Source organism: Amblyomma maculatum, chromosome 4 (genome assembly GCF_055883805.1).
Source record: "Amblyomma maculatum isolate TAMU_Amacu chromosome 4, ASM5588380v1, whole genome shotgun sequence".
Classification (NCBI taxonomy): Eukaryota; Metazoa; Arthropoda; class Arachnida; order Ixodida; family Ixodidae; genus Amblyomma; species Amblyomma maculatum.
Genome location: NC_139347.1, coordinates 166,447,530 through 166,470,961, shown reverse-complemented (window position 1 = coordinate 166,470,961; position 23,432 = coordinate 166,447,530). Strand labels below are relative to the sequence as shown.

The following is a 23,432-nucleotide window of genomic DNA, read 5'->3' as shown; positions in this document are numbered from 1 at the left end:
AGGTGCAGGACGGTGTGCTGACACCTTATGAAATAAATTTGAAAAGCCTGAGCATTTGCTATTACTCATGTGGGGTGTCACAGCACTTATAAAGAACACCTGTTCTTCATTGGGCCGGTGTGCATTTCTTACACGTGCTGCAAGTTTGCTTGAGCTCACCCAAGTTGACCTCTTTCAGAGCCTTCTATTCTCCTGCAGCCTACTGTTTAGACGTCTTCTTCTGGCTGCTATAGATATTTCCACCTGATAGGGGAATGAAATACATTTTTTTCGCAGTTTAGCTAGCACGGGCAAGGCTTGGCCACAAAGGGGTGTTATACAATTATCTCATAATTACCTGTTTTGCACCAAAGGTTCAATTTCATTCGCAAGGAGAAGAAAACACCAGTTTATACTTTCTTTTCAGCATTTTTTTAGGTTGCTTGATACAGTAGGTAGACAAAACATGAAAGCACTAAACAAGGTTTCATGGGGAGCCTCAGTTCGCAAGCCGAGCCAACATTTCGACATGAAAACTTGTCTTCATCTGTACCAAGACGAAGATAAGTCCTCTTGCCAAAACGTTGTCTCGGCTTGCAAACTGAGGCTACTCGTCAAAACCTGTTAAATGCTTTTTATACCGAGTAGCCATCCTATTTCTCTTTCTGCCTAGTCTGTAAACACAGTATCATAGACACCGTCCTTTTAGTTGTTTACTTTGGGTTGCTTCCTGATAGCAGAGAGCTCTCTGCTACAGCAATTAAAAGATTCGCTGGATAAGCAGAATGTTCATTTGGGCAAGTTGGTAGACGTACATAATTGTAAAGAATGGAAGCCTTCTATATCAGTCAAGACTCAAAATGTATAAGCAATCCATCTGTCCCTCTAAATGACAAAGAGATAGCTTTCATTGGTCACCTTTGAGTGTCGCACGTGTCTCTGCCTTTTGGTTTGGTTTTATCGACTTCAGTGTGACGTAGAATGTACTGTCTTTCCTTTAAAGGCGCCAAGGTTCGGCATTGAAAACTTAGTTGAGTGTCAGCTCTCATCCCGTGTCTTTCTCGTTCTTGTCTACTGTTGTTCGCGCTGTCTTACAATTATGATTCACTGGATGCCTGGCTTCTTTGAAACGGCGTAGTTGACTCTGAAATGCATCTTCCTGCTAGCGTGCGCATGATTTTTCAAGAGCGCTCATGCAACAAGAACTTACTATAGGTCTCTACTAGTCTAGAATGTACCGATGCATGCACAAGAAATAGCTTGTTGCCTCTTAGCTCCCAGGCCCAGCATACGTGTTAAGGGACGAAATAAAAGCACAAATCCAATCAGCCGGGCACTGAATGGTTACGTTTAACGTTTAAAGGCAAACAGTCAACATGGTAACATTTTGTGACACATGTCTCACAACACCCTCTGACATGATTCAGAACTGCAAGGACGGCATCCATCAACCTAAAGATCATTGCTTACATCGCGCTCGATGCACTGATCCTGAAACTTGCAGTCTCAGAGAGACATCAAGAAAACCCAGAAACTCACTCAAGAAAACCCAGACACAGATCGAAACTTGGATGAGGTAAGCAAACACTGCTGCAAATGTAGGAACTGCACACCTGCCTTTGAATGAACAGCTGCTCTGCATAGGTGCTGTGACGCCAACAAAACACTGCTGGCAGAAGCTGAGGTCACTTCACTTTTTTTAAGTATGTTGCCATGCCGTCCATGCACTTGAGTGGAAAAGAGGTGTTCGTAAATGCCCATGAACAGGTTAAACATTAGAGGGAAGGACTGGAGCAATAAAGTAATCATGCAACAGATGCATGACATACTTGTTGTTTCTTTTCTTTGTATTGTCTTGGAACTGGAGGCTCTATCAGCCGGTTCAAGTCTATCAACATCGTTGTCAGTTCTTTTGTTCGCATCAGTCGTCCTTGCCCCTATCACTACTGCACTGCATTAATTTGTTTCAAGCAATAATTTAAAAAAAAGAAAAAGCAAACTGAACATTTTTCATGACTCATATAAACAAAGGTAGAAGAATAGAAAGACGAGGTCTATACGGCATGAACGAGCACTGAGGAAGAGTTTTAGGGGAGCCTTGTGTTCGCAAGTCGATCCAACATTCCAACAACGGGACTTGTCTTTGTCTGGGTGGCAAGATCATCGTGCTGAGAAAAAATCTCTCTATGCCTGTCCAATACAATAGTAAGTACAGAACCAATAACAAATCCGGCGCAATTAAAACGTCAGCACCTACAGTCTAGGCACCCAGACAAAAGATGAGCATAAAAAAATATTCGTGTGAGGAAACACGTAAATTCAGACGCAGAGAAATTTACCTTTGTAATACCAACAGGATCGCAAATCCTAGGATGGATGGATCCAGCAGTCAAACGATACAGCCAAAATTGTGCATACTTTTAAAGTGATCTGAGTACTCATACCCACAAAATACTGCAGTTATCTTGATCGTGATCAAGATAACTGTAAATTTGAGCTAGCACGGGCGTACATGAACACACATAAAAAAACACACATACAAGAATACGGGAACTGGATCGTGCTGAAATGCGTAGTACGGGACACAGACCTGGGCAAATTATTGCTTACGTTCAAGCATTTCAATTGAAAAAAAAGAACAGTTCTGCCTCCTGCTGAAGCTAAAGTCGCAAAAACATTGCACACACTTGGTAGATTTTTTTAAATTACAAAACAGCCGTGTGTATACTCATTCTGCAGCCTTTTTTACCGCACCTTCTCGCCACAAATCACCGAAACTTTAACCCACAGGTGCCGCAACCCATCTGTAGCCATTGAAATGAAGTACCTGCACCACTATTTAGAGGCAGTAAATACTTACTGCAGCACTACGATACACTATGTCGTCTCTCTAACTTTTCATACTTCGCAGTGTGCACAAGAACATTAAATTCAGATTGTAAACAGTGCTTATATCTAACGGGAGCGGCGTAGTCATGCAGACAACTGTTCGCCTTTATTTAGGCTCAGCAAAATTACTGCTGTATATTTGGCAGATTCTACTTGTAGTCGCCCCAAAAACGACCGAATGATTTCACTTCGGATCCAAGGTAACTCTTTCAACATAAAAGTTATGCAAATCTATGCAGCAACCACTACTGCTGAAGAAGCTGACGTTGAGAGATTTTATGCTGCCCTGCAATGCCTTTAAGACCGCACTCTGTCATCAGACGTCCTTTTTCTTATAGGAGAGTGGAATGCTTAGGTAGGGACTGAAGATATTTGCGGAATTACAAGCAAGTTCGGTCTTGGTGAGCCAAATGAAGCTGGGCAGAGGCTAGTAGAGTTTTGTCAAGAAACCAACCTGACAATAGCGAATACTCATTTTCAACAGCACAAGAGGCGCCTGTACAGGTGGACTTCAGTGGATGGCCTGTACAGGAATCATATTGATTATATTCTTTGGCGGCAGAGATGGAGGAGCGCTATACAAGCAGTAAACACAAGGCCTGGGGCCGATTGTGGCACCGATAATCAGCTTCCTGTTGCCAAATTTAAGCTTCGATTGAGAAAAGCGCAGAAAACCAGAAGGCCTTTCAGGTATGATCTGGATCAAATTCCATCAGAATATGCTGTAGAAGTGAGGACTCGATTTCAAGAATTACACCTAGAAGACAGAGAGCCTGAAGAGATGTATACTGATGTTCGTGATATAATACAAGAAGCTGCTACTAAGGTAGTTCCAGAGCAAAAGAAATGCAAGAAAGCAAACTGGTTATCCGAAGAGGCTTTGCAAATAGCTGTGGAAAGGAGAAAGATACAAGGTTCTCAATGCGGAGTTTTAGAAAATAGCAAGGAGAGATAGGAACGCCTTCCTGAACATACAGTGCCAAGCAGTTCAGGACAACAGCCAATTCAGGAACACAAGAGATCTGTATAAGACAATCAAAGAAATCAAAGGAAGGTTCTGTGCTAAGCTGGGCGTGATAAAAGACAAACGAGGCAGGGACCTCACTGAAGCCTCAGGGATAAAGAAGAGGTGAGAGCAATACACAGAAGACCTGTACAAGAAGGACCCGGATGTGCAAACCCAACATAAGACGGTCGTGATTACAGATCTCGAGCCGGGAATCCTGAAGAGTGAAGTTGTATGGGTCTTAGCCAGCCTTGCTAAGAACAAAGCTAGCGGGGTTGATGGCATTCCTGCAGAGTTGCTTGAAAACCTCAACCATGACACTGTTAACGTTCTGTGTACATCATGTCAGCAAATTTGGAAAACACTGCATTGGCCACAGGATCGAAAGAGGTAAGTTTACATCCCCATTTCTAAGAAAAGCAGTGCCAAAGATTGTTCCAACTACCGCACGATGACGCTTATATCGCATTCTAGCAAGGTGATGTTGAAAATCCTACAAGGTAGGCTGCAGCGGTATGTGGATCGGGAGCTTCCGGAAATGAAAGCTGGGTTTCGCAACCGTAGAGGAACTAGAGGCCAGATTGCCAACCTTCGCTGGATCATGGAAAAAGCAAGAGAGTTCCAGAAGCCCATCAACTTCTGCTTTATTAATTTTGCGAAAGCGTTTGCCTGTGTAGATTACAGCAGATTGTGGCGAGTTCTCCAAGAGATGGGAGTTCCAATTCACCTCATCTGTCTCCTCAGGAACCTGCATGAAGGCCAAAAGGCCACAGTCAGAACTGGGCATGGTCTTACTGATTGGTTTCCGATTGAGAAAGGAGTGAGACAAGGCTGCTTGCTGTTGGCCTGCCTATTTAACTTATATGCTGGGTGCATCATGACGAAGGCCGGTCTTGACGAGTCTTCAGCTGGAGTGAAGATTCCTGGAAAACGTATGAACATCCTTAGATATTCGGATGATACAACTTTAATAGTAGAAAGTGAAGTGGAGCTCAAGAAACTTCTGATGCGCGTACAAGAAGAGAGTGAGAATTTTGGGCTTAAAGTGAACATTAAAAAAACAAAGATCATGGTATCTTGCCCTATCAAGTCCTGGATCATCAAGGGACAAGAAGTGGAAGCTGTGACAGATTTTCTCTTCTTGGGCTCCAAGATTACCCCGGAAGGAGACTACAGCCATAACATTAGGAGACGCGTGCGTCTGGAAAAGAGAGCCATGGCTAGCCTTGACCACCTAGTAAAGGGCAGATACATTAGACTGCCAACCAAGATCCGTATAACTCGTGCTATGGCCTTTCCAGTTTTGATGTATGGATGCGAGAATTGGACTGTGACGAAGGCTGACCGCCGAATAATTGACGCGTTTGTATTGTGGTGCTGGTGGACACTCTTGAGAGTTCCTTGCACTGCCAGAAGATCAAATCAATCGATATTGTCGACCATAAACCCTGACTGCTCATTGGAGGGTCAAATTCTGAAGTTAAAGCTAAGCTACATTGGTCATCTGATGAGAAGAGATGAGTCGCTGGAGAAAGATTTTGTTGGGAAAGGTTGAGGGTGACCGGAGAAGAGGTAGCCAGCGAACGCGATGGTTAGATGGCATCCTTGAGGCGCTGCAGATGAACTTATGTGATGTTAGTAAGATAGTGAGAGACCGGAAAGCGTTGCGTGATATGGTCCATAGGGTCACGAAGAGTCGGACACGACTGAATGACTGAACTGAACTGAACTTGTAGTCGCATTGAATAAAACTGTCCAGGTGTCATGAAATCGGCGCCTATTTTATTACGCCTGTGCGGCGCGAAGCATGCGCAGCGCCGCATCGATAGTTCGACGTCTTTCGAGAAACGCCTCTCCCCCCGCGCGAGGAGAGCGCGTAGCCTTGTACGCATCGGCGTCACCCTCCTTTTCAACACTCGGCGATGACGGAGACTCATCGTGCGCTAGTCTTGTCTGTAATTTTCTATGGCATAGAACCAATGACGACGCGCGGTTCGGCGGCGCGGCGCCCGGCGTAAATACATGAAGGCAGCGCAAGCGACGGCTGGGCACTCGTTCAGGGGTATTTCTTCGGTCCTTTTTTTTGCGGTTCCTCGGGAGAAGGTTTGGGGGTGGTGTGCACGTTCTGACAATCACCCTTGCTGGCAAGCGAACGTGTGCAATTCTCGCCTGCGTACTTCACCGAAGCGCTGAACCAGGCGTCTTCGGCGCTTGCCAGCTATGCATTTTTTTTTTTAATTTCTGCTCGGTGGGGCGAAACGAGTATTGCATGAGACTTGTGATAGCGCAGTGAGCGGAAGAAAATCAAGCATTACAGTACATCCTCCCTTTAAACTCCTCCCAAGCCATTAAGGGGGGGGGGGGGAACATAATTGCGTTTGAAGAAAGGCCATGGCGGAGACAAAGTCTGCCGCGCACGCTTGGTCCGGGAGGGATGGGCTGGGATGCCCGGGCTGCAAACCCGTCCTTGCATCTTTCCCGCGCATGGGACTTGAGAGACAACTTACTTTTCCCCTCTAACTCCTTCCCAAACGAAATAAAAACTATGCAGAATAAAGAGAATGTTGTCGTTAGTTTGTTCATAAGCCACCGGGATTAGAACCCACGTCTTGATGCCTTGACCGAAAATTGATAGAAACTCGCCATGTCGCCAATGAAAATTTTTGGTCGCCCCGGGCCTCTAAAAGTAGCTAATTTGGCGAAACGCAGCCACCAGTGGTGACTCTGGCGCTGCACTTTAGCAACGGCGTTGAAGAAATGAAAAACACAGAGTCCATTTATTTTCGGTTCCGATGTGACTGGGATAAAACATATTGAGACATTTCGCTTTACATTTTATTTTTACACTTGGGTACGCTGTCGCATCAATACATATAAAAACCATACTTATTACAACTTATGTCTTCCAGAATCGTCAGTGCACGGCACTTTTTGCAGTACGCCGCAGTAGCAGTGGTGCCGCTTCGCAAATGGCCCCGTCACATCTTGTGGATGCTTCACTGCACGGTTAATTCAGTTATGACCGTGCGGTGAAGCTTCCTCCAAGAATCAACGGTCCACCGGAAGTGCAAAGGAATAGGTTAACTACCTGTTGTTTTGACTGTTGCGAAAATTGGGTAAAAATGACCCCATCTCAAGTATGCGGTGCATATTAGCACGTGGAAATGTCTGTTTTCTTTTTATGCCCGCGAACCTATTCTATTGAATTTGCAGTGTTTTCACAAATATATAAAGCTGATGGAAGGAAGCCCTGCCTCGGGTGATGTACCTAAATGAAGCGTTTGTGATATCTGTTAGACTTTGTAATACTGCTTCGACCGGTAGGACGTAATCTGCCTTTAGTACAGCCTGAAATCATAGTTACTGTGGATATACCAGTAAACGGTTTTTCAGTCCGTCCCACGCCCTTAAAGCCAACTTTTTTGCCCACAACCTATGCCACAGTTTAGTTATTTATTGCTCTCAGAGCATAAATTGAAAAAGAAAATTAAGGTGAGAAACGAATCATCGCGAACTTAACCCAATCAAAAATGAAAGAACCCTAGGCCTGACACAGGCGAAAATTGAAAATTGATAAAGTGAACCAGTCCGAATAATTGGAAACATTAGGCATGGTAGACAGTTTAATAACCCGTCTTATGCGCAGCGTGGAATGGATTTAAGACTAAGAAGCACTACAAAAAAAAGGGATAATGCTCGCACCGAGAGCATCACACTATAGAGAAAAGGGAATCTGACAGTCTCACCGACAACAACAGAGATGACCGTCATGTGAAGTTGATCGACCCAGCTTTTGCTTCTTTTTTTTTAACACATGTTTCAGTTCGCTCTAAGCCGCTTAATGTCGGCCTAAATGGGCCTATACTAAAGCTGAAGTCTCACGCTAATTCGTTTCTTTTATATGCGTTATACGCTTTTTAAAGAAGATGCCGATACCGACTCTTTTTGCGATGCAGCGATGAAGTCCCGCGTATAGTCCAAATGTTCATTACCGCTGCTGGCTTTGCGAAACGCGCGGATACCTCTATAACTCAATGATGAATCGACATACAGCCCGCTCGCTAATTTCGCGCCTGCATGAGTAATAGAAGCTCCGCCAAGATCCCTATATTTTATCGCATTGAAGGAATTAAGTAACAGCGTTGGTTCAAATTCCTTTTACGGTAAGAGGTTCTTTACGGGGTGAATGGAACAATGACTTTGGTCAAAGGAAGAAAAAATCACCGCGCACATCCTGCACCATAATGAACAAAAAACGAAATCTTGCTCACCTGCTGGTAAAAAACGATGTCTTCTTTTTCTCAATCTTCGTTGCTCCCAGTTAGATCAGCCTCACAAAAAACTCATCCCCACAGCGACCACAGTTACATAGCCCTAATTTTTCAAAACGCGGAACGGGAACACTCGGCAACATCGTAAAAGGGGGGACATAAATGAAGGCAGATACGGCTGCGTATCAGACCTTAAGGATGGTAGGCAGCGCCGCCACGACCCGTACGCATCGCATTTTTGAATTTCGGAGCTTATCAAAAGCAGATTTACTTTATTTCGTGAATATAAACGATAGCACTACATAACCCAGTACTTGGTTTGTAGTATTTCGGTCTCAAGCGAATTTTGTCAACATCATAGCAACGATCTTCACGGATGCGTTATTGCCGTTCTGTCCGTTCCAGGTAGAAAAGAGCAGCTGTATGCTTTTTTATAAGGGTTCCTACGTATAATCGTTCGTAAAATTAAGGGTGTCGGCGGCTTCGAGTTTCTCGAGTTGAAGCATCCTCCGGGCTGTCGTTTTATTTAACTTCGAAAATGTCGTTACTGTCCTCGTCCCATCTGTACAAAGGTTCATTTATCTTGATTTTATCGTAATTCAGGTAAACCTTGTCTTTTTGCTGAGGGTTTTTGGTCACTGATTTAGAGCCAAGTGTAAATATTGAACACAAATACTAGATACTCTTTCTTTAAAGTGGCGCAAATTCACTCTCTACCTCAAGGTATAGCTTTCGATCGAGGTCTCTCCTTATAAGCAAGCTTCCGCGATCATTTGGTCCGATTTGCTATTCCGCATCCTGATTGATGGCCAAATACCTGCAGTATTCCTATTGATGCGTCATTTTATTACTTCACGAATCATCTGATTCGATCTCTAGAAGCATCCTGAACACTGCAAGGGCGAGGTAAGGCGAGCAAGCTGTCACTAGTACACCTCAAATATACAGACGATTTAACTCAGTTAATCACCGAATATCGTGCAGAAAATGGGCCGTTTTGACAAGATTGTTTGCTGTGTCAAATCATTTATTATCACGCTACCCTTGTCGAACACAACCAGATGAAAGTTCCAAAGTTCACCTCCACTCTATATTTGATTAATATGAAAGGTAATTCGCAGTATCTTTCACCTTGTTTCTGTGGACATCTGAAGTCCATCGGAAGAGTCAAAAGTGTAATCTTAAGACATTACGTTTTAGTGAGAATGCGAGTAGTAGTGCTGCAGGACTTAAAGGCAACGCACGGGGGTGCTAAGAAGTTCTGGCTCAGCTGGACAGGCCGCCATTAGAAACTGACCCTGGCAACGTTTAACGTTAGAACCTATAGCTAGTGAAGCTAGTTTAGCAGTGCTGTTAGAGGAACTAGAAGGTATGAAATGGGATGTCATAAGGCTTAGTGAGGGTAGGAGGCCGAATGAGTCATATACTGTACTCAAGGATGGGCATGTACTGTGCTATCGAGGCTTACCAGAGAGGCGACAACTAGGAGTAGGTTTCCTCGTGAATAAGTATATAGCGGGTAATATACATGAATTTTATATTATTAATGAGAGGGTGGCAGTCATCGTAATTAGGCTTAATAAGCGGTATAAACTGAAGGTTGTACAGGCCTATGCACCTACATGTAGTTATGATGACCAGGCAGTTGAAAGCTTCTACGAAGATGTAGCCCCTTCATGGATCACTGCCTTGTCGTGGCGGAGGGGCTTGCGAAACTCGATGAAGTCGTGAGCTCTGCTGTGTAGGGCCACCCAAGATAGACAGGTCACGGCAGAGAGTTCTGACAAAATGTGATTCACTGGAGAAGGTAATGGCAACCCACTCCAGTATTTCCTGCCAAGAAAACCCTATGGCCAGTCACAATACCATTATCGATATGGCGCCGGAAGATGAGCCCCCCAGGTTGGAAGGCGTCCCACATGTTACTAGGGATGAACAAAGGGCGATTCCTAGTAGCTCCAGGACGAATGAAGCGGCTGGGCTAAAGCCAAAAGGACGCTCAGTTGTGGATGTGTCGGGAAGCGACCGGAAAGTCCGATGTTGCAAGGAGATATATCACATAGCAACATGGAATGTAAGATCTATGACGCAAGGTAAACTGGATATCGTCAAGCGAGAAATGGACAGATTGAACATTGATATCTTGGGTATCAGCGAGCTCAAGTGGACCGGAATGGGAGATTTTAACTCCGGCGACCATTATGTCTTTTATTGTGGGCACGAATCCAAGAGAAGGAATGGGGTCGCTCTCATAGTAAACAGAAGAATGGGCAAAGCAGTGCTAGGGTACAACCGCAAAAACGACCGAATGATTTCACTTCAGATCCAAGGTCACCCTTTCAACATAACAGTTATCCAAGTCTATGCACCGACCACTGCTGCTGAAGAAGCTGACGTTGAGAGATTTTATGCGGACCTACAATGCCTTTTAGACCGCACCCCATCATCAGACGTCGTTTTTCTCATAGGAGACTGGAATGCTAAGGTCGGGAGTGATGAAATATCCGGAATTACAGGCAAGTTCGGTCTTGGTGAGTCAAATGAAGCTGGGCAGAGGCTAGTAGAGTTCTGTCAAGAAAACAACCTGACCATAGCGAATACTCATTTTCAACAACACAAGAGGCGCCTGTACACATGGATTTCACCGGACGGTCTGTACAGGAATCAGATCGATTATATTATTTGCCGCCAAAGATGGAGAAGCGCTATACAAGCAGTAAAAACAAGGCCTGGGGCCGATTGTGGCACCGATCATCAACTTCTTGTTGCCAAAATTAAGCTTCGATTAAGGAAAACGCAGAAAACTAGAAGGCCTTTCAGGTATGATCTGGATCAGATTCCATTAGAATATGCGGTGGAAGTGAGGAATCGATTTCAAGAATTAGATCTAGAAGACAAAGAGCCCGAAGAGATGTGGACTGATGTCCGTGATATAATACAAGAAGTTGCTACTAAGGTAGCTCCAAAGCAAAAGAAATGCAAAAAAGCAAACTGGTTATCTGAAGAGGCTTTGCAAATAGCTGAGGAAAGGAGGATGGCAAAAGGTATGGGGGAAAGAGAAAGATACAAGGTTCTCAATGCGGATTTTCAGAAAATAGCAAGGAGAGATAAGAATGCCTTCCTGAACATACAGTGTCAAGCAGCTGAGGACAACAGCCAATTAAGGAACACAAGAGCTCTGTATAAGACAATCAAAGATATCAAAGGAAGCTTCTGTGCTAAGCTGGGCGGGATAAAGGACAAACGAGGCAAGGACCTCACTGAAGCCTCAGAGATAAAGAAGAGGTGGCAGGAATACACAGAAGAACTGTACAAGAAGGACCCGTATGTGCAAACCCAACATAGGGCGGGTGTGATTACTGATCTCGAGCCGGGCATCCTGAAGAGTGATGTTGAATGGGCCTTAGCCAGCCTTGCTAAGAACAAAGCTAGCGGCATTGATGGTATTCCAGCTGAGTTGCTTCAAAACCTCAACCACGACGCTGTTAACACACTGCATACAATATGTCAAAAGATTTGGACAACCCTGCAGTGGCCACAGGATAGGAGGAGGTCAGTTTACATCCCCATTCCAAAGAAAGGCGGTGCCAGAGATTGTTCCAACTACCGCACGATCGCGCTTATTTCGCATGCTAGCAAGGTGATGTTAAAAATCCTGCAAGGTAGGCTGCAGCAGTATGTGGATCGGGAGCTTCCGGACGTGCAAGCTGGGTTTCGCAAGGGCAGAGGAACTAGAGACCAAATTGCCAACCTTCGCTGGATCATGGAAAAAGCAAGAGAGTTCCAGAAACCCATTTACTTCTGCTTTATTGATTATGCGAAAGCGTTTGACTGCGTAGATCATAGCAGATTGTGGCAAGATCTCCAAGAGATGGGAGTTCCAATTCACCTCATCTGTCTCCTCAGGAACCTTTATGAAGGGCAAGAGGCCACAGTCAGAACTGGGCATGGTCTTACTGATTGGTTTCCGATTGAGAAAGGGGTGAGGCAAGGCTGCATACTGTCGCACTGCCTATTTAACCTATATGCAGAGTGCATCATGAGAAAGGCCGGTCTGGACGAGTCTTCAGCTGGAGTGAAGATTGCTGGAAAACGTATCAACAACCTTAGATATGCGGATGATACCACTTTAATGGCAGGAAGTGAAGTGGAACTCAAGAGACTTCTGATGCGCGTACAAGAAGAGAGTGAGAAGTTTGGGCTTAAACTGAACATTAAAAAGACGAAGATCATGGCGTCTTGCCCTATCAAGTCCTGGAGCATCAATGGATAAGAAGTGGAAGCTGTGACAGATTTTCTGTTCTTGGGCGCCAAGATTACCTCGGAAGGAGACTGCAGCCATGAAATTAGGAGACGCCTGCTTCTGGGAAAGAGAGCAATGGTTAGCCTTGAGCGCCTAGTAAAGAGCAGAGACATTAGTCTGCCAACCAAGATCCGTATAACCCGTGCTATGATCTTTCCAGTTGTGATGTATGGATGCGAGAGTTGGACTGTGAAAAAGGCTGACCGCCGAAGAATTGACGCGTTTGAATTGTGGTGCTGGCGAAGACTCTTAAGAGCTCCTTGGACTGCCAGAGGATCAAATCAGTCGATATTGTCGACCATAAACCCTGACTGCTCATTGGAGGGTCAAATTCTAAAGTTAAAGCTCAGCTACTTTGGTCATCTGATGAGAAGAGAGGAGTCGCTGGAGAAAGATTTGATGTTGGGAAAGGTTGAGGGTCGCCGGAGAAGGGGTAGGCAGCGAACGCGATGGTTAGATGGCATTCTCGAGGCATTGCAGATGAAGCTATGTGATGTTGAGAAGATATTGAGAGACAGGAAAGCGTGGCGTGACATGGTCCATAGGGTCACGAAGAGTCGGACACGACTGAACGCCTGAACTGAACGAAGATGTAGAATCGGCAATGCGAAAAGTAAAGACGCAGTATACTGTACTAATGGGCGACTTTAATGCCAAGGTAGGGAAAAAGCAGGCAGGAGACAAGGCAGTAGGTGACTATGGCATTGGTTCTAGGAATAGCAGGGGGGAGTTACTAGTTGAGTTTGCTGAGCGCAATAACTTACAAATCATGAATACCTTCTTCAGCAAACGGAAGAACCGGAAATGGACATGGAAACGTCCGAACGGGGAGACTAAAAATGATATCGACTTCATAATGTGTTCAACCCCCGCCATTATGCAAGATGTAGAGGTAATCGGGAAAGTGCGATGCAGTGACCACAGGATGGTGAGGTCCCAAATTAGCCTAAATCTGAAGAAGGAACGCAACAGATTAGTAAGAAAGAAACCCATCATCGAATTAGTGGTGAGGGGGAGGGCAGAAGAGTTCAGGATCTCGCTACAGAATAGGTATTCAGCTCTAACCGCGGATGGCGACATTACCCTAGAAGCAAGGAACAATAATTTCAGAGATATCATTACTGAGTGCGCGGTAGAAGTAGGCGGTAAGACACTTAGAGAGGATACCGGTAAGCTGTCTAAGGAGACGAAAGATTTGATTAAGAAACGCCAGAGTATGAAAGCTTCTAATCCAACAAATCGGATCGAATTGGCCGAGATATCAAAGCTAATCAATAAGCGCAAGGTGGCCGATATAAGGGAGTATAACATGGAAAAAATTCAGCATGCTGTAAAGAACGGGGGAAGCCTTAAAGCGGTAAAGAAGAAATTGGGCATAGGCAAAAGCCAGATGTATGCGATAAGGGACAAGGCAGGCAACGTCAGCACGAATATGGACAACATAGTGAAAGTAGCCGAGGAGTTCTATACAGATCTCTACAGCAGCCAAAGTAGTCAGGACCGTAAGGAGATTGGCGGCAGGGAAAAACAGTCAGACGTCCCCCAGTGACGAAGGACGAGTCAAGAAAGCATTAGAAACTATGAAAAGAAGAAAATCAGCTGTAGAGGATCAGATAACTACAGATTTGCTAAACAACGGGGGGGATATCGTGCTAGAAAAACTGGCCACCCTGTATAAGCAGTGCCTGGTGTCATCGATGGTTCCGGAACCATGGAAGAATGCAAACATTATCCTCATTTATAAGAAAGAGGACTCTAAGGACCTTAAAAATTACAGACTAATCAGCTTACTGTCTGTTACGTATAAGGTATTTACTAAGGTCATCGCTAATAGAATCAAGACAACCTCAGACTGCAATCAAGCAACGGATCAAGCAGGTTTTCGAAAACGGTACTCTACTATCGATCATATCCATACCATCAATCAGGTGATAGAAAAATGCTCGGAATATAACCAGCCCTTATGAATAGCATTCATTGATTATGAAAAAGCATTTGACTCAGTTGGAACATCGGCGGTGATGCAGGCATTGCGAAATCAGGGGGTAGACGAGCCGTACGTGAAAGTGCTGGAAGAGATATATAGTGGCTGCACAGCAACCATAGTTCTGCATAAATTAAGCAACACAATTCCTATAAAGAAAGGTGTTAGGCAAGGAGACACAATCTTCCCAGTACTATTCACAGCTTGCTTAGAGGAAGTATTCAGAGACTTGGAATGAGAGCAGTTAGGGATAAGGGCAGATCGAGAATACCTCAGTAATCTGCGATTTGCTGATGACGTTGCCTTTCTAAGCAACTCGGGGGATGAACTGCAAATAATGATTGATGACCTAGGCAGGCAAAGTAGAAAGGTAGGCTTGAAAATCAATATGCAGAAGACTAAGGTAATGTTCAACAGCCTCGGGAAGGAACAGCCGTTTACATTAGATAGCGAAGTGCTGGAATTAGTAAGCGATTATGTCTACTTAGGGCAGGTAATAACCGCAGATCCGGATCATGAAAAGGAAATAACGAGAAGAATAAGATTGTGATGGAGCGCATTTGGCAAGCACTCGCAGATTATGACTGGCAGCTTACCGGTATCGCTCAAGAGGAAAGTATACAACAGTTGCATCTTCCCTGTACTCACCTATGGGGCTGAAACGTGGAGGCTAACCAAGAGAGGTCTACTTAAGTTGAGGACAACCCAGAGGGCTATGGAATGAAAAATGGTAGGGGTAACATTGAGAAATAGGATGCGTGCAGAGGGGGTCAGAGAAATAACTCAAGTTACCGACATTCTAGTGGAAATTAAGAAGAAGACATGGGCATGGGCAAGACATGTAGGGCGAAGAGAGGATAACCGATGGTTGCTTAGGGTAACAAACTGGATTCCAAGAGAAGGAAAGCGTAGCAGGGGGCGGCAGAAAGTTAGGTGGGTGGATGAGGTTAAGAAATTCGCGGGGGTCAAGTGAATGCAGCTAGCACAGAACCGGGTTAAGTGGAGAAATATGGGAGAGGCCTTTGCCCTGCAGTGGGTATAGTCAGGCTGATGATTATGATGATGATGTGATGAGGTGGAAACTCAGGCGCTCATCTGAGATACGTGTATCGGCAGCCTGACACAAATAAACCATAAAGCTATTTTTGGATCGGTAAACTGTAAAACAAAATTCAATCAAGGATATAATTAGAAAATACTTTCTAATTATTTATTGACATTTATTTACCGCCCCTTGTTTGGTAAAATTCTGAAGCCCAAGCACTTCCTGGTCAATACATGGAAACGTAAGCCATATGTGAGATCCCACACTGAAATGACCTTGTCAACCTAGGTAGAAACAGCATTGAAAAGAAACAAAATAACAATTGGAACGGAGCGGTTTCGGATGCAGGTATTTCATATAGAAGGCGACTACGAAACATACAAATATATATCCCCACCTGACCATGGGTAAGGAAGAAAGTAAAATTTATTATTGGAAGAAAATGTAGAGGTTGGGAAGGTGATCAGCCCGTGCTTCTGAGAGCATGAAGTTACCGGGCGAGACAGGCCCATGCCATGGGTCGGGACTGAACGTCCGAGCCGTCGGTGGCATTTTGCTTTACTCCCCGTGTCCAGAGAGGGATCAGGCATGAGTTCTCTGCGATGTAGATAGGCCCAACGATCCCAAAAAATATTGTTTATTGATGCAATTTCACTGCAGAAGACACAGTCTTGGCCACCAAAGTGTTCCTGACCATGCGTGTTTTACTGCATCTCTGGCATTGTCATTGTGATCAAGTTCAATTCGTGCGCAATAGCTCCAAGCACACCGCTAACACATTAAACAATTAATGTATAATGAAGAAGAAACAAAGATGAATTTATTTCATAACCCTTTGTGCGTCAGGGGGACAAATGCACCCGTTTTCCACCTGCAGAAAACATTTCTCTACAAACTCTATTTGCAATAAGCTCAACGTTGAAGTACTGCCATCTAACCTGTGTTTTCGTGCTCATAAGAACAAGAACAAGTGCTGCCATAGTTCAGTTGAAATTCGTTTCGTTCTTAAGGGGACCTGTTGGGCTTTGCTTACGTTTATTAAAATAAAAAGCTGCCGTTAAAATGTCGGTAAGTTTCTATTTGTGTCGTTCTTTAGAGATATCCTTATAGCTTCCAAAAATCGCGTGGTTTGACAAATTTGTGTAATAACTCTGGCTATAAACGTATCAAAGCACATTCAGACGCAGAATTTCCATGTCTGTCTCTAAGCCTATTTGTGGTGAAAGGGAGAAAGGCGCATAGAAATACATTTCTTGATTTTGTGCGCTTTAATATATTGCGCTTTAATAAGTTATTATTTAATATATCGAAATATATAGGGGTGCAGCGATGGCGTAGCAGTAGAAAATTTGCCTCGCATGCAAGAGGACCGGGGCTCAAATCCCGGTGCCGCGCAATTGTCCACCGCATAAAAAAAAAGGAAAATCCGCGTGTCTATGTAATTGCATAAACAGGTTTGGTGGGCTACCTGATGCCGGTGAACGCAATCCTTCACCGGAACAGGATTTGGTTACCCTGGTGCAGTAATTGGCCGCAACCTCCTATGATAAGCTCCATAAAACCCCGGCCCTCAGTCACCAGCAGCTGCGGAACAACTGACCAAGGCGGCGGTGAGACCTGTGACGCCGCCGGGGGGCTAAGAATTCCTTGCTCCGCTGGACAGGCCGCCATTGGAAACTGACCCTGGCAACGGTTAACGCCAGAACCCTAGCTAGTGAAGCTAGTTTAGCAGTGCTGTTAGAGAAACTAGAGGATGTGAAATGGAATGTCATTGCGCTTAGTGAGGTTAGGAGGCCGTTTGAGGCATATACTGTACTGAAGGATGGGCATGTACTGTGTTATCGAGGTTTAGCGGAAAGGCGAGAACTAAGAGTATGTTTCCTTGTCAATTAGTATATAGCGGGTAATATAGATGAACTGTATATTATTAATGAGAGGGTGGCAAGTATCGTAATTAGGCTCAATAAGCGGTATAAACTGAAGGTTGTACATGTCTATGCACCTACATGTTTTTATGATTACCAGGCAGTTGAAAGCTTCTACCAAGATGTAGAATCGGCAATGCAAAAAGTAAAGACGCAGTATGGGCGACTTCAATGCTAAGGTAGGGAATACGCAGGCTGGAGACCAGGCAGTAGGCGACTATGGCATTGGTTCTATGAATAGCAGGAGGAATTACTAGTTCAGTTTGCAGAGCACAATACTTAAAAGTCATGAATACTTTCTTCAGCAAAAGGAATAACCAGAAATGGACATGTAAACGTCCTAACGAAGAGACTAAAAATCAAATTGACTTGATACTGTGTTCAGCATCTTCATTATGCTAGATGTATAGGTAATCGCGAAAGTACGATACAGTGACACAGGATGGTGAGGTCCCGAAGTAGTCTAAATCTGAAGAAGGAACGCTACAGATTACTTAAAAAGAAGTCCATCAACGAATTAGCGGTGCGGGGAGGGCAGAAGAGTTCAGGATCTCGCTAGAGAATAGATTGCATGGAAAATAGATATAGGAGATATAGGATGGAAATAGAAAATAGGAGAATAGATATTCCCCTATTGGAAAACGCAGTGCCACTGGGAGACACTGGGCCATTGTCATACCTGATTATCAGACCAGTGTGGCACTGCATACTGGCACACTGGCCTACACTGGCATGCTGGCCTACACTGGCGCACTGGGTGACACTGTGCTGGCACACTGGCAGTAGCTAGCCAGCATACAGACCACACGTGATACTAGCATGCAGGACAGAATACACCCTGCACAGAAGCGGGTGATGCCCTGTTCCCATTGACTGTAACGTAGAGCTTTGCATGATATATGCAATTTTATTTTCACACATTTCCTTCTGACGGCCCACACGACGGACTTCTGCAAACATATCATCAATGGTCTTTCGGTCAGAGATCCTTTTGGCAGTCGACATGTCACTTGGGTTTTCAGTGACCACCTTTTGTATTAGATCTAAAAAAAAGAGAAGATATGCATAAGTAACGCAAGCAAAATGGTGTTTAAGGTCATGGTTCAGAATTACACCGTTGATCTGCCACTAATTTTAACATTCATTTCACAGGGGTGCAATAGAAGAAATAGGATTTGTAGCAATTTTTGGAGCAGCAAAATCCGTATTTGGAGCAGCTGACAGGAGAAAAAAAAACCTGCCCTTTGAAGAATGAATTTAAATTTTGAAGCCATTAACCAGAGAAGAAACCTTACCTTCGGGGCAAACAAACAAAAAATATGTGAATATCGGACGGTATGGATGTGATCCAAAGGAAATCTAGCAAGGGCCACCTATTACAGGCGCTTGGCATATTTTGTTCCGGAATCTGGCGTGCACCTCTTTCTGTAAGCATTTTGTACCGCAAGGCGTGGCATCAAACAAAAAAAGAATGTTAGCCATACAACCAAGGTTAATTTTTCAAAAGAAAAGGATACAAAAGCTAAAGAATGTGCTTTTTTTTTGCATCTAGCGCGGTTTGACAATCTCATTCAGAGATTCTTGCTTGCAAGACTCTTAAAACAATATTTTACTGTCTGCAAAATTCATAGCTTGTGTCGCGCGACGACAGCTCCAGTCGAGATTCAAAGCCATCAGCCTGCTATCAGCCTGTGCTTAAATGCGAGCGCAGTACCAAAAATAAAAATCTCCATTGAAAAGCAAAAAAAAAAAATAGCAACCCAAAGGCGGAAGGGCAAATGCCAAAAGCAGATAGGAAAGCAAGTCGTATATATTCGTATGAGCAAGGCTATATATTTCGTGCACAGAGCAATTTAGATGTTCCGGCATCCATAAATGTTAATTCTGACAGTCTTGGGCTACATTGTGGTGTTATGGAATTCAAAATTTGGCTGCTGCGCGTTTCCCGACAAGCCGATGCCTCTCCCCTCAACCCCCCCCCCCAATTTATTATCACCAACAGAAGCCATAACTGATGCATCTCCTACACTATCTTACGGGAAAGTGAGTCTTGAGTCTATCACTAGACTGCATAAAAACAACCTTGCTGCACATGAATAGCCCAACAAAATACAGAAAACTTCCAGAAGCGACGTAAAAAAAAGCTAGATACACCCATTAAAAGCATGCGGTGCTTAAAACAAAGCATGGAAGTATTACTGCAAAATCAAAAATACTACCATGCGCCTTTTAGCAGTGCAACGCAGTGGCAGTGGTGCCTCGTTACAAATGGCCTCTATGCATTAAAAGGATACTTCACCGCACGAACTGTGACCCGTGCGTTGAAGCATCCTCAAACCGCAACAGTTCATCATCATCATCATTTATCATTTATCATTTATTAACCCTTAAAGGTCCCGTTCGGGACATTACATAATACTCAAAGTGGAGGAAGCACGTGAATGCTAGAAAGGAAAATATGGGTAGGCGTTAGAACGGCATGAAGCCATCTCAAAATAAAAATAAAAGGCCAGTGACATGCTGGAGTGTCTGAAACGTCACGACTGGCTATATCACGGTCGCAGAAAGTTGTCTCCGAGCATGGCAAATTTTTGCGGCCGTTCGGCGAATTTTGGTGCAAATTCAGCAAGTATTGCGCACGCAGAATTATGCTTCTGTATCAAAATGGCCCAATTGGCACAGCTGTTGCAGCATTGATTTCAGCAACAAGCATAAAACGAAACCTAGTCATGATTACCATCACTGTTTGTTTAGATGTATTGTGCGTGAATGTGAACCTGATTCTTGGCAGCTGAAGATGTGTGTTTTTTTTTTTTAGTTTGTGCCTATGTGGCGGGAGTTTTAACTCTTGTTAGAAGATGTGAGTGACAGTCTTGGTCTTGTATTTGTTGCTTGGATGCTACCTTGCTAACATTTACTATTGGCCAGACATATCTGCTTGGGATAGAAGATGTGTGCGAGTGTGCTGTACTTGAGAGTAGAGGAGGAAGTTGTGGCCGAGTGTGCAAGAGGAAATTCGGGTACAGTTTTGTATTACAGTTTGTAGTGTGTGCCTGTTTCGTGTTTGTTTCTATGTGTTTGTCTAGGCTTCACTGCAATTCTGAGTATTATGCACCAACTCACCCCATAAGCTGCTACACCACCCTTCACTGACTATCAAGGAGGTGACAAATTATGAATGTAACATACCTCATCGGGAGTTTTGAAAGATTTGAATGCCTTGAGGATGTTCTCCATCTCAATGTGATTCGCCTGGCACTTCCATTTCCTTTTCTCTTTTTCGGTTGGACATTATGAGGCCTTTGAAGAAGACAAGTCGCTCACAGATTAGCGTGCAGTTGAATAGATGATCCTTCAGTTGATCAGCTCCAGCGTTCTGCTGCCACCCTCATAGTAGTCAGCCGACCTATCTATTTTCCTTTCAATAAATCTTGCTCTGTAGACATACCGGTTGTCTAAAATAGCCAGTTTGCAATGACCCCACAATGCAAAACCGTTACTCAGCAAGCACCTTTACGATTCTCAAGGAGGTGGTAGCTAATCATACTATTATAATAAAATGAACCCCAAGTGATGTTGCTCATGCACTTTCACTTACTATTTAGAGGGTCACAATGTATCTAATACTGCACACATGTTAGCCTCATCTTGCAAAGCACTTTTGAATTGGTCCCTCATCCAGACAATAAGTGTTGCATGTATAGGCTACAGCTTTAAGAAATGGACGGTCCAACTGGACCACATCACAAATGAAACTGCAATTAATAAATACCCTAACTATTACGTACAGCTCTTTTGAGCGCAGCTGGTCATGGCGTGATGACAGAAAAATCCTTACCTTAGCAGACTTGGTGACTTTGCCAAGAATCAGCCTTTTGCACTGGGGTCCACGATATCTTAAAAGAAGCCATCAGCTCTCAGAGACCTTCTGCATGACAACACACAAAAGACATGAGAAGAGCTCGCATAGAAGCTTTTGTTAAATGCCTGGCAAACAAGAAAATCTCATTTAACCATATAAGTGGATAGAAACTAATATGGTACGATATCCAAAATGAACACAAGTGCATGATGTATAGAATTCGTGAAACTGCTCCAACACTCTGCCCAAGTTTGCTGAGCTGTTCGTAATGGCAAAGTTATGAATTCAAGCTCTGTCATATTAGGTGCAAATATGCAATCACAAAAACTATAAGCGGTAAGGGATAAATATGTGCAGCTACATGACATGAGCTCGTGTCTTGTCTTGAAACTGTTTCCCTTCCACATGTTATTGCCAATAAGCATAAAGGCAAAAATGAGTTAAAACTTCCTCCTTAAAAGGTCCTCTTGTTTGTGTACAGGCACGCTGACTGAGCTCTTCCGATATATAAAACTAACAAGGGTCGTTCTGCACCAAGCGTCCCGGAGGTTGCACTCAACCTGATTTGTCCAAAAACATTCCCGATGACTCATCCCAAGGCATGTTTGAAAGCTTAAAATTGCTCTAAAACATTTTTCTGAGTTGAGCAAAATTCAAATGTTTCGAAAAAGCGAAAAACCAAGTATCACATTCAATAAACAATAAAGCATTCAAAATTTTCGAAATCTTTCCTTAAACATTGTGTAAGAAATCCTCAAAGTACATAAATTTTCATTTCGTTACAACTATCAACAAGCTTTTGGGAATTAGAAAATAGCCATATTGCTTCCCTAGATGTCATTTATAACCAATGTTACATCTAGTAAATCACTGTATATCGAAATAGAAAACAGTTTGCAGAAAGAAGTGCATGTTGAACCATGAAGACATGTTGGTGTCAGCCTGGAAGGGTTACAATAAAAAAAAGAACGAACGTTAAGGCGCTAGGTAGAGCAGCTTATTGTCTTTCATTTCTGAATTTTTCATCGAGTTAACTGTTGCTTTAAGAGAGAAAGTAATTTTTGATGTCGAGCTCACTGCTGCAAGTTGTGTCGCCTTTTAGCGCCCCTTCACCGCAGAGCACAGCTGGCATGTAATAGCACACTTATCCAAAGAGCAGCGCACGCGACAGTGCGAAGTGCACACAGCTGCGGTGAGCGCTCGCGCAGAGGGTGCCTCGTTCGCATGAGGGCGGTGGGGGAGTCTCATGAACACCTGTTTGACTAATCTTCCGATGTTTGCCTGAAATGCAGACCCTACTTAAGAACAATAACGTCTGGTAGCAGCGGTAAAAGCATTATACAGTAGGTCGTGGGTAACAGCGTCGACGGCGCCTTGCACAGCGGTGAAAAGACGAGAGACAAAGCAACTTGCGGCGATAGAGCTTAAATAATTTCTTTATGCGCTTTTATCAAGCAGTATCTCGATGAAAATTTCGGAAATGAAAAACAATATACTGTTCTGCGTAACCTCCTATTGCTCGTAAGCACTGCTTGAGAGCATACAGAAGTGGATAAAGGCTTACCACTGACGTATTCCCCGCTGCCTTCGACTGCATACCGAGACGACACAAACACTTGAGACGAGGATGAATCCACCGCTGTTAGTAAACGACGCGCGCTGTGGTCAGGGAGCAGCTGATGCCAACATGACACGCAGGCAGAAGTAAAATACGGCAGATAACACAAAGATAACCCAATATACAATAGGCCGTAGGCCACACAGACCGCTGAACGTTGATACACACCAGCGCCTGTACACACACATGCGAACTGCCAAGCAGTTACTTGTGAGTAGTAGTATCGTAGTATTGTATACAAAAGTGCAGCAATAATTAACAATCATATCAATAATATAATAAAAAGTGAGCCTGTTTTTGAAAGGTTTTGAAAGCCAAAAATGGAGCATAGGTTTTCTTTTATTTTCAACCAATGGGAACCAGAAGTACCATCGGCAGCCGAGACGCGGGAAGTTTGAAATCATGGATTGTAGAGGCGTTCAAAATTGCAAACCAATCAGCTTACTATCTGTTACATATAATGGTGTTTACTAACGTAATCACAAAACCGCTAACACAATTACGACAATCTTAGACTTTAATCAAGCAAAAGATCAAGCAGGTTTTCGAA

At 43.9% G+C, this 23,432-nt stretch overlaps 1 long non-coding RNA gene across 1 annotated transcript; it reads right to left on the bottom strand.

The window, feature by feature from the left end:
- Positions 1-18,222: 18,222 nt before the first annotated feature.
- Positions 18,223-23,062, bottom strand: LOC146193428 (uncharacterized). The gene is made up of 4 exons (XR_014706452.1): positions 22,829-23,062; positions 21,241-21,330; positions 20,592-20,702; positions 18,223-18,445 (listed from the first exon to the last, which is right to left on the bottom strand). It is a non-coding gene; the product is annotated as an uncharacterized LOC146193428 (long non-coding RNA).
- Positions 23,063-23,432: the final 370 nt, after the last annotated feature.